Here is a 12,986-nt window from a genome sequence, read left to right as displayed (position 1 = left end):
TAATATGCCGAAAACTGGAACGAATTTGAAAAATATGAAACCGGATTCAGCTTATCTACATGACTTAAGTGTGTTTTTTTACGTTTATATACATGTGCACTAAAACTTTATATGGACTCTTAAGTGTGTAACATTATCTACGCTTATGAAATAGTTGCGCAGATTGTAAGTACTGCTTAAGGTCTCCGATATTAACCACAACCCGTTTTCTAGCGAGTTATTGAACCACTGCCGCCAGTTTGCCGCAGGATTGGTCTCCTACACATTATCTAAGTGACAATACAAGTTTTTTTTTGCGAATGATGTTGTTTATGCATGCAAAGAATTCGGCTAATGTTAAGCAACGTAACATAATTTCTTTATGTGTATTGCCTTACCTTAAAATAGTTACTTAAAACTCTCTGCGTTTAATATGTACACTTGTAATCGATTCCCAATCGGATTTAAATGCGGTAGGCGTACATGCAAATTTACCACTACAAACTAAATGTTACCTGAGCTGAATGCAATTGAATACGGGAACAATGCCATACTGAGCTGCACACTGGGGTGTGGCGGTAATGTAGAGCATAATTATAGGCACGATTGCATTAATGCGCACGTAGATCTATATATCTAACTGTACCTACATACATACACACCTATAAGTTTTTGAATTTGTAAGAATATTTTGGTATGCCCAGCTAATTTAATAGGAGTCATATCGCGTGCGTACAATCGCAAATAGAAATTTGAAGCTTAAATGCAAATATCAGCAACATGCGCTCGTCAGTATTTGTGGGTGTGTGAGCGCGAAGGTGTACATATATATACCTAGTAATTTGATTGAGGGCAATGACAGCTGGGCGGTGGCATGCGAAAATTGTACAATTATTGCTGTTTGGTCGTCAATAAATGCCGACTGGTTAACTTTCAATGCTTGGGCGTGAATTGGCGTAATTTTTTGAGTGCGAATCAATCGAAGACACAAATTTATGGTAATTTTGTATTCTAAATTTGACCGTATTCAAAGTTTGCTTTTGTACTTATTGAAAATTGTTAGGTATTGCTATATATCCAGTAACTGTTGTGAGTAAGTATGTATGCTCTATAAATTTCTGAAGTAGAATGGTTTCTGAAAAAGCTAAATGGGTTCAGCATTCGTTTTACGGAATTGTGACGCCTTTATAAATTTTGAAAGAAGTTCTTTCTTTGTTCGAGAAGTTTATAAGGCTACTCCTTTCGATTCACTTATGATTTCTTGGAATTTTCTGCAGAAAAACTAATTATTTGTTTTTAAAACTTTCCTTTTAAAGTTTCTGTGTTGCCAAAAAATCATAAACGAATTGAAAAGAGAAGCCTTAAAAAACTTCTCGAATAAAGAACAAATGAAACTGATTTAAAAAAAAATGTAATAGCCTAAGTTTAGGGGTAATCGAAGATTATAAACTCAGGTGTGAGTTTCAATTGTACAGACTGTTTTATCAAAAGACACTCCTTGAACCGTTACGCAACTTTTTCAGGTCAATTCAAACCTCTACCAGCTCAATTCATAGCTTTGTGAAGACCCCAAAATTACAGGCTTTCGAGGCCTCCACAAATTTTGATTTTTCATTGTAGATAATACAATTTCATATTAAAATTATAAACTGAATTATAATAATTTACTTATACATGAAATGAATTTACTTATACATTTTGAATTAAATATACTTTGTACAATCATACATACATTTTAAAACATATATAATGATAATACATATTAAATTATATATAGGAGATGAAAACTTTTATCGCAGAGTGTAAGAACTCACATAATTATGCACAAACATACAAGCGAACACACATGCGTACAAATATACATTTAGGATGCTTAGCTTAGTTCTAAGAACTTTTATTGTAAAAGCAACGGAAGCCGACTCAAAAATCGTATAAAAGGAGCGGAAAATTCATGAACAAGGCACTCTTGGCTTAGAAGCAAAGATGACTTGATACGAAACTCTCTCATTTTTTTGCGAGGAATTTATCTCAAATTTGTGCTGGCAACAATCACAGATAAATCCCTCGCGCCAGCTGAAGCTGGTGCCAGAACAAAAAATGTGCCAGTGTAAGCACCAAAACGAAAAACGGGCCAAAAATTTCGGTAAACTTTAGTTTGACCTACAACTGTAGAATAGCGTTCAAAAAATATGGGAAAAAGGATAAAAATACTTGTTTTAGTGTAAATATTATTAGTTCGAAGGCGGAAGGTAAATATTATTTCCCATTCAAAAGTTATCACTAAAAACGGGTTTTGTAAATATGAAGTCCCGATGCAACCAGTTCATCTTGATCACAGAACCTGGAACGTCAGACATGTAAGATAAGCCATATCCACTAAATGATGTTAACTATTATATCCTAGGTACGATTTACTCAAATTTCAAAACAATATTTGGTTTTCACTGTGAGTTAAATGGGTTACAATATATGACTAATTAATTTAATCAAAATGTAAATTTTACTTAGATTTGTTTATATTTAACTTTAACTAGTCGTATTATTGTAAAATAAGAAATTAATATTTTAAGACTATCATTTTATTAAATGATTGAAACTATAATCGCCAAAATCTATGTCAAAAATCCCCATATTCATATCTATTCATTTTCTTTTGGAGTGGCATCATTGACAAATGTTATAAAAAATGTGCATTTTGACAGCGCTCTTTCGAAACAAAGAGTTGCAAATCCATTCATCTATGTTAGAAGTCGTAGAGTGAGGTATATAGTGGGCTGTGTTGAACATCCATTACGGAGCAGCTGGTGGTGTCGAACTTCAGCTGTTTATGATAGGTATACTGCCGAGTCGTGTAATGCGGCAGTTACCCACCGACGTGTGCCGTACGTAAGGACGTTTGTCGTACGAAGCACGTTTGACCGAACTCTCAAGCCCGTAGGAATCAATGTGTGCGTCTGTGTACATGTACATAAGATATTTGTGTGTGTATTGTTTACAGATAAGCACTGTTGCCATTGACCAACAACAACAACCATTTTGCATGTATGCTTATGGAAACATCAACTTTTTCCAATTTAATTTTTGATATTGTAAAAGGCCGGAATACTATTAAATAAGTATAAATAGATTAGATATTTATAATCAGCACTTTTACATAATTATTTCGAATTATTTTCACAATTTTTCAAACTTTAATTAGGCGTTTTTGCATAAAATTGCAAACGGTCAAAAATTAGCACACAAAAGTTTACTAGGCAACTCTGTCTAGTGAGAGAGCGATCAGCTGACACGTTCTTACGGAAAAAATCAAAATTGTTTTGATTTCTACGTTCCGGGCTACGTACGTACGGGCGTTGTACGTCGGTAAGTTTTCGTTTACATTGCACACTCATAAGCAGGGATGCACCTTAACGTTAAGCTAATCGTTTATCAAAAAATTTCCACCGTTTCGGTTGAAACACTTCGAAATATTATCGATAAAGAAATTATCAAAATAAATTGTATCTCGTTTTTAACCGAAACGAAAAGCTTTCGTTAACGTTAAAAACGTTAACAAAAACGTGATACTTTATGTTTGAATTGTGCTGGCAATGCTACAGCCATGGTGAAGCCGTAAGGTGGCAACAACGAGCGCACATACACACACAAACTCTATGTAATTTGTTTGTGTAATTCGTTGGTGGTAATGTCAAAAATACTCTGAGAAATGTTCGTACTGTCAAAATTCAAGAGAAAAGTTGCAATCAGCTTGGCTAATGCTTTCACCTTTAATGACTCCGCCATCAATCAGCTTTGCCAGCATAGTTTGAAATTAATAATCAACATAAACGATTTGATTTCGTTTTGATATGGCAGAAAACGAAACGAAATCATTTCGTTAATTTGACGATCTTAACGTTAATAAACGAAACGAAATGAGTTCGTTTCGTTTATTAACGTTGATTATCGTAACGAAATGATATCGTTTCGTTGGTTAAGCATGCCTGCTCATAAGATAGGTAGTGTCAGCTGACACGTTTTTTCTACGTACGTTCGTGAGTAACCACGGCTTAAAACGTTCGATTACGTATTTTACTAGGGATCCGGTGAGTTGTGTAAAACGCTCACCGATTACGTATTTTACTTGGGATTCGGCGAGTTGTGTAAAACGCTCACTGATTACGTATATTCACCAGGCATACCACCGAGGCGTGATTAAACATATTATCCCCCAGCGGGTTAGGGGATCAGAATATACCCGCGGTAGGTATGCCTGTCGTAAGAGGCGACTAAAATACCAGATTCAAGGGGCTGTGTAGCGCAACCCTTCAGGTTGCTAGCGCAATATATAGCTTCTCCAATCCCAATTGTCAACCTAATCTATCCGCGGCTAATCCTGTTTCACTAACAGACGAGGCTCTGGCGACCCCAAGGTCCTCATGGAACTTGGGCGTGGGGAGGGAGGGAATGGCCTGAAGGTTTAATGTGGCCACATAAATCGTTCCCGAGATGGTCGGGCTATCGCCTTAATGGTGCTATGGTACCGGAGCGTACCGGATCTGCATCCGGCAAAGGACTATCACATCGATAACACTCCCCAAAGCCTTCGGGGAGCAACCGTATCACTACAACAACGACAACAACAACATTAAACATATTATAATCATATACGTATATACCCCAGCTATAAATCCGACTAATGGGGTTCGTTATAGCTTTTCCAACGCTGTTGTCAGCCTCACCTACTATTCTTACAAATATGAACGTGTTATACCCATATCTAGCAGGATAAACTCTGCTGTCCACAGCTTCCTCACGGAAGGAGGTCAACGGAGATGGTAAGGCTATATTAACATCTATAATACTGCCTTAACACTTTCAAGTGGTGTCTTTATCGCTACAAGAAGAAGAAGCCATTTCGCAAACCAAATTGGTTTAGACTAAAAAGATTCGGCTACAACGGTTTAAAACGCTGTTTCTGGTGATTTAGAGATAGTCCCTATGTTGAACTTAAAGTAGTCCCGATATGAAACTTAAAATAGTTCGGAAGTAGTGTTAACATAGTCGCAAAATGATAACAATGTTTCGGCTTGAAACTACTTGGAATTAGTCATAATTATTCACAGATTATTTTGAAACCATCCCAAAACCTTTCCGAAACAGTCTCAAAAGATCACTTAAAGACTTCAATCTCCTCGGAAAGCTATTCCGAAGTCATTATAAAAAAGTTCCGAAACGATCTTCAACAAAATATGGAAACATGCCCAATTCGTCCCGAACTTAATCCCGAGACTATTTCCAGAATGTTCCGAAGTGCTTCCGAAAAAATTTACAAAAGTTTCGAAACTATCCCGATGTAAAACCTGAAATGAGGTGTTCCGTATCAAAACGCAATAAGTGCACAAATAATTTTTTCGGGATTTTCATAAATTCTTATTCGCATTTCCAATAACTTCGATAAAGCAACTGGAAAGTATAAGGATAATTGGTCTAACCTACTTAAAACTGGCATTAAAGAATTGTATTTGTACTAAGACATTAAATTTTTAGATTATAATGCATACATTTTCTCGAAACTGTTATTAGTGTGTTTTCAAATGATGAGAGACTGTCTCCGAAAGGTTTACAAAATATTCGGCCTAACCACTGATAGCAAATGTAGCGAGTGCGTGTTAGAGAAGAAAACGATCGAGCACGTTTTGTGCTCGTGTCCTGCGTTTGCAAGACTCAGACTCCAGCTATAAGGAGTTGCACAGCTAGCAGATATAGAAGCAGCATGTGGCACAGGTCTTAGAAAGCTTCTAGTATTTGCCAAAAGGACGGAGTTATTTTATAACATATCCCTCGGTTTTTGGTAGAGTCTTTCAGTTCGGTCGTTAAGCAAATTTCGGGTAGCACTATGTACTCATTCTGTCAATAAGAAGTTTGTACTGATTGGCCAGTTATACCATACATTATCTGAAAACTATTTCGGAAACAATGCGAAAGTGATCCGCAGATAGTCATGCAATGATGCAAACGGTACAGAAAATGATTTGTAACCTTGAAACATATTGCGAAAGTTGGAATTTAGAGGTCTAACAGGGAAAGGTGGATATACAAAGGGGAATAACTGATAATAGTATCTGAATATACATATTTGGGAGTAACGCTCACACCAAAAATGGTATTTACACAGCATCTGGAAAACAGGAATGCTTCTGCGAAGGCAAGCATAAATGCAACTTGGGGTACGTATTTAAATAACGACCAAATTTCAATGAAGGCAAAGTAGCAAATGTACAATGAGATCTGTAGAGCTATACAAGGGTATGCAGCGCAAATATGGGGTTCTGAAATGTTTAGCGAGGTAGACAAATTGCAATGTTACTTCTTCAAAAGGATTTATAGGCTCCCCAACTGAACTCCAACTTACGCAATAATGCTGGAATCAGATATGGAAAACGGACATTTGTACTCACTAAATTTGCATTTGAGGTACGTTTACAACACATTGTTTGAATGTAGTGAAAATAGATTGCCAAAAATGTTGTCAATAAAAGTTTTGCACAAAAATGTATTTTGGGCACAGAGATTAAACGCTTTCGGAAATGAGGCGAACCTAGTTTGGAATGAAGAGACGACAAGGCAAGCATGGAAAAATAATAATTTCTTATTATTATCGCACTTAAAAGCTGAAAACAGAGTGAGAATGTGGAGAAATTCACTGAGTAGTGAAAATCGAATCTATAAATACCTGGAAAATAATTTAGGGACGCAGTATTTTAAAGAAAACTTCAGTCGTGCGAACACAATGTGGATTTCAAGGTGAGATGTGACTTAATTTATTTAGAGGGCAGGTACAATAGAGGCTGCACACTGTGCAATGAAACGGAAAACATATACCGTTTCTTAGGCCAATGTCCTATATTAAAACCTTTTAGACAAGTTTTTTTTGAAAGAGAATACTTAGGGGATGAGGAAGTAATCAGTGTGCTTAATAGGGAAAACGTTACTGATTGGAAAAAATTGATTAACTATATTACTGGTGCTCTGAAATACAGAAAACTAATAATAACAGAATTTGAAAATTTTTAATTTTAATATAAAGCATAAGCGATTAATTTGACTTTGTGTTTTAATTTTGAAATTGTGAATAAATTTAAGCTAGAAGCCAAATTTATATAAATCCAACAACTGCGACAGACGACTAACACGTCATTGTCGTATTCTTTATTTTTCAAAATATATTTTTAAGAAAATCCACCGATTTTGTTTAGATTTAAAGCATAATACTTACGTTAAATATTTTGAAATGAAGAAGTATCTATCTATCTATCTAGTCATGCAATAGCTCAGAAATGGTCATACAATCTACTCATAATGCATAAGATTGAGTTAAACGCATCTATATGAAAAATTGCTTATGTGACGGGGCTTTGAGAATGGCTGTGTGTGCGTGATTTTTTGAAATTATGCACAGATGCTGCCATAGTCAGGCACATTTCTATTGTGATTTTTAAGTCACTGTGACAAAATCACAGCTTCACATTTGTCAACTATACCACGAATACATCCCAAGGTCACAATACGTTGACACTTTATTGTGATAATTACATACAATGGCTTAAAATACTTTGGTTTTCAGGGCATGCTTTTGTTTGCGAATGTTTTGCCCTAAAAGAAAAACAGGTAACACATTTTTAAGTGAAAAATGTCATTTTCAAATTAACACCAGGCTAAGTTTCCAGCGAACAAAGAAATTTGACAGTTTTTGTATATGTGTTTCTATGCAAATTACACAGTTCGAGAGATATACATACATACACATTGGTAAAACAATAACAAGGTAGATATTAATTACCCCAGCTAGCATCGTAAACATAGATTTGCAGAACATATATATGTAAAAAGGACCACAGAATGTTTGTGACCAGTCGAAAGAAATAGAGAGTAATAAAATAAACATCAAGATCAGCACCTTTTTGCAAAAATGCAAACATACAAAAATACACACAAAAAGAAGTAAGAGACAAGATTTTCGGGATAAGTATTAAAACTCTTTTAAATTGTTAAACAAACCAGAATAGAAATATATCTTGCCTGAGCAACTCACATTTCTTCTTTAAAATTAGTTTCAACTTCCCACATCAGCGGTAGAAACAAACCAAGAGTAGAGGCTAAAATTGACTACATGCATAAATATTGAGCGGGGAAGCGAGCTTCATACAATTTTACGTTTGAGGATAAAGATTTTCCCTGAAGAGCAGCTATGCCAAGTAATTTCGTTGTTCTTGGATTGTGGTTCAACTCCATATTCGGCAAATATGATGCGAGAAAGAGTGCAGGAGATCGAAAAGTTGAGGATTGCAAGCTGCAAAATAGCAAAGCGAGAAAAAGACAGTGTCAAAGTAATTTATTATAAATATTGAATATCTATTGCTTGAAGTTATGATAACAATAAATATTTATTAAACGTAATAAAAGAGACATTTTTTCTATTTTTTTTTACCTTGCGTATAGAGTAACACATAGACCCAGACTGGTTCAGCTCTAGTGCATCGAGAAACAAAAAAAAAAAAACAAAAAAAAGATGCAAGGCGCGATAATTTTCGAAGAAATTTTAGAACGAGCTTTTCTTCCAATTTGCGACGGGGTCCTTCTAATTTTTCCTACGCCATTCATGTCAGAAATACACTCGGAGAGCTCACTGCCGGCGGGCAACCCAGCCTAGAAACACTTTTTTCTAATTGAAAAAATTTGTATCTAAGTTTTTGATGTTGCTTTGCCCGGGAATTAAACTCATAATCTTCGGTGCGGTGTGCTACCACCACACCACGGCAGCCCCCATCGAGCAAGTAAAATAAAATCGGAATTCTTTTAGGGGTTGTTTTGAGTTTCTCTGCGAAAGCATGCCGAAACTATGATGTGATCATTGCAGGACAAAATAGAGTTTCTTCTGAGATTACTGGTTTCCTTTAAGGTGACGTCAGGAATTATTTACAGTCCACGTCGCTTGTGTTTGGAAATATCCAGGAAATATTTCCGGGATTGTTATCGTTATGACTTCAAAAATCATTTGGAAACGTTTTTCTGGGTCACTTAAGGACTATTTCCGAATAATTTCGAAACAGTTTTAAACCCCTCATAAGATTTATTTAAAGATCATAATTATAATGATAAATTGATACCGAAGTAAGGCCCGAGACAATCCCGAAAACTACCCAATAATAACCCTGAAAACATCACGAAACCTATCTGAAAATGATTGGCGCCAGCTAGCACGAAGAAGAAACTGGCGCACCTTGTTGCACGACCATAACCGTTTAAACGGTTAAGCGCCAAGTAAGTAAGTAAGAATTTTTTCTCACCCCTAAAGGAAGTAAAGGTGAAAAAATTCGCCATAAAAATAAATCACAGGTTGATTTTTAAAAAATAGCACAGAAAATATTGAAGCTTTTGTTCTGGTTGTTCGATATTGCATCTGATATAAATCCGTTTACACAAACAATTTTTTAATTATTTTTTTCTTTGTCTGCATAGCAAATACTGCAAAATATATTTCAAATAAATGGCACTGCCACTTTCCTTTTTCCAATATATTCCAACATTTTTAGTCGCCTTTCATATACATTAATATCGCATAATACTTTTATATCAGGATCAAGCTGATTTCCATGTCTGAAGATTTTCGGATCATGGCCCGTGTTATATGGCTCTGCTAGAAATTCCAGCCAACCATAATTTTGATTGGTTGTGCGAGGTGCAATTTGTTGTTGGCGGCGATCAAGCTTTTGATATTTTTCTATTTGTTGTGCATGGAATGCAATCCTTTCTTTGTGTTTTTCCATGCTCTCTAAACAGTCGTGGCGTGCATAGAATTTCTCTGTTAATGCCTTCTTACGATATTCTGGATTGAATGCGATGGTGCATTCTGTGTGCGTATTCGATTTGCGACAATTGCAACAAGCCATTAGTTTTAGTTATATGGAAAAATATCCTGGAAAAATAATATCCTTAGAAAAACATAAATTAAGATTTTTTGATATATTTGCCTATGATGCAATGAATAAACGATTTTCAGCCAAAAGTCAAAGGATATTATCATTACTTAAAAAAAGTTTTTTTTTTTAAATCGAATATGGAAAAGTTTTTACTTTGCTGAATATAACTAGAATATTGTGTTCTACCCTCGAACCCTTAGGTTGACTCCTTTAGAAGAAGACGATTCACAACAACAAAAATATTCAGTGAGTGTACAGAAACCAGTTCAGAAAACGAAAAAATTCGTGTAAGGGAAACATAATAAAAGTAGGAAAAAGTGAGGTAAGATAAAGCGAAGAATTCTGAACAAAATTGGACGCCCTTTCCTGTGTACGAATTGGGTATGCCCTGGAAATAAGCTGGCTGCCGCTGGCACGGCTAAGGTATTAAAAGTAATACCTAACCCAATCTTAGCGAAATTTGAAACGGAAGAACAGAAAGTGCTACGCCACCTCATACTCCTCTGCAATTGTGCAGCATTCTCAATCAAGTATCAAGTAAATTCAAAAGTTTCACTGATGATCCATAAACTCATACCTGGTCCTAGTTGAGGAGTATGACAGGAGTACAGAAAGTACCACTCGGGAGAGATATGTGAGAGGGCTTAGGGAGTGATAGGAAAATTACAATCAGCAATGACTGTTCTAATATGGAAAATGGAACTGGTGTTTATATTTATGCGAAGAATCTGCGTATCAGGCAATCTTAACGGCTACCTGACCCGTGCAGTCCAAGAAAAGATATCACAGACCGACAAAAATTAACCAACATTCAGACCCAGAAACCAGACTATATATTTCCGAAGGATTATGATGCCCTGAATCCAAATCTGGCATTGCTCTATCAGCTCCGGTTTTCGAGATATCCTAACCTAAAAGTGCAAAAAACACCGTTTTTGCCCATATTTGAGTTTATGTAGCCCTGCAGATGCTTTCTTTCACCAATACTAAAGGATGGTATCTTTAAACACAAGTCTATCTTTCAAATGGCATTGAGTTTGCTCAAATATCATTTTTTTCGCTGAGATATCGCATTTTGCAATTTTCATTTTTCTAAATTTTCCTACACCTGAAAATCGATTGAGATAACATAGACATGATATAGTCAATTACTAATTTTCTTGAATTGAGTCTTACTTTTCTCAAAATTTTGCCTCACACCATAAGTGAGCTAACTCACCACACCCCTACAATATCTAACCCTCGGGTACCAAGTCACACACAGCCCTAACCCCTAGAAACCACCCTTATCATACCGCATGCAGGCTAACCCACTTAACCCTGAGGACAGCGTTTACTCGCATATTTTTCTTAAAATAAGTCTTACTTATCTATATATCTCACACCACAAGTGGGCTAACCAACACTAACTGTTAACCACCCATCAACTCCCGTATCCCCTGGTGTAGAAACCATGAAAATTTCAAAATGCGATATCTCAGGGAAATAAAAGAAATGATATTTGAGCAAACTCAACGCTACTTGAAAGAAGAAGACTTATGTTTAAAGATGCCATCCTTTAATTTTGCTGAAAGGAAACATCTGCAAGACTACATAACCTCAAATATGGGCAAAACTGTTGTTTTTTCACTTTTAGGTTAGGATATCTCTAAAACCAGAGCTGATAGATCAATTTTAAGGCCAGATTTCGATTCATCGCATCAAAATCTTTCGAAAATATATAGTCCAGTTTCTGGGTCTGAGATGCTGTCGGCCTGTGTAATGAAAAACACTTGTCGCTATTTTACCTCCTAGGTGCTTTAGGTCGAGATTCTCTTCCAATTTGTGTCGTGTTCCATTTTAATTTTTCCTACAAATTGGATATATGGGACTAACATGTTTTATGCCGACTCCGCACTGCAGCTGCAGGACAGATACTTTTTCAGTGAGAGGCTGTCCATAGTAGAAATACATTCGAAGTGTTTGCCGAACTACTTCCGTGGGGCGATCCAGACTAGAAAACCGGTTTTTTTTATTGAAAAATCTTGTTTCCTTACTTTTGATGCTGTTTTACCTGGGACTTGAACACAGGATGCTTGGTGAGGTAAGCAGAGAACGTCGCCACTGCGATCGCCAAATAAAGGTCTAACTCATTGGAAAAAAGCTTAACCCGTATTACGTGTTACGATCCGTGATCGAAACTCATTTTTTAAATCACAATAGTTCTGAAGTGGTGGATCGGATTAATGGTATATGCGAACTAGCGACAAATAGTAGTCGTTCGATCCATAACTTACTCAAATTTTTAGAAATAGTTAGTTTTACAGTAGCATAGCTATCGCTTGAGTGAAAATGGTTTTCAGTCACTGATCGTAACACATAACATGGGCCCTAGTTTGCTAAGACTAGTACTCGTCCAGCAACAAAAGATCATTGCTGTTAGCCTGAAATCGGAAATGGTACGTAGGTGTCGAGCCTAGTTGGAATTCATAGGATATGATGATGAAAATCGAATAGTTTTCATGCTATCGACAATCTCAATCATCGTATAATTCGAAAGAAATAAAACGGACAAATACAAACTTAATAAGACTGCCTTATCAATATTTTAGCCTACAACATCCCTCTGCAGAAGTTGAAGGAGAAGGAGAAATAGCAGACGATTCAACATTTCTGCCAGTATGCAAACAAGAAGTGGATCTTTCATTCCTTCTTAAGTTCATATAGAAAAGCAAACCCACGAGAGTTTTTAAAATAATTAAAAATAATAAATTCTTTTTCCGTAATATAACTACCTCAGAATAATTTGTTAAACCCCGCTAGTCTATCCCAAAATTGCTTTCAACCTTCACACATAATCATCTAGTTCATTGTAAATTTTGTTGCAAAATTTGAAACAAAACTTATCATCGTTAAAGGGATAAACCAGACGAAGACTGCCGACATAATCGCTATGACAAAATAATAACAGCAATACTAACAACAATTTGTAAAGCAACAACACATAAAACAACAAAACTAAAACAAACTAAGCAACTTTGTAAGCAAAATGGTAAGCAAGCGAGG

The 12,986-nt window shown here is 35.9% G+C and overlaps 1 long non-coding RNA gene across 1 annotated transcript; it reads left to right on the top strand.

Moving 5' to 3' along the window:
• The first annotated feature begins 7,534 nt into the window (after positions 1-7,534).
• Positions 7,535-8,325, top strand: LOC137249494 (uncharacterized). The gene is made up of 3 exons (XR_010952394.1): positions 7,535-7,629; positions 7,682-7,962; positions 8,073-8,325. It is a non-coding gene; the product is annotated as an uncharacterized lncRNA (long non-coding RNA).
• The last annotated feature ends 4,661 nt before the right edge of the window (positions 8,326-12,986 follow it).

This window comes from Eurosta solidaginis, chromosome 4 (assembly GCF_040869045.1).
Source record: "Eurosta solidaginis isolate ZX-2024a chromosome 4, ASM4086904v1, whole genome shotgun sequence".
Classification (NCBI taxonomy): Eukaryota; Metazoa; Arthropoda; class Insecta; order Diptera; family Tephritidae; genus Eurosta; species Eurosta solidaginis.
Note: the sequence above shows the minus strand (reverse complement) of the source record. Positions and strands in the feature narration are given on the sequence as shown.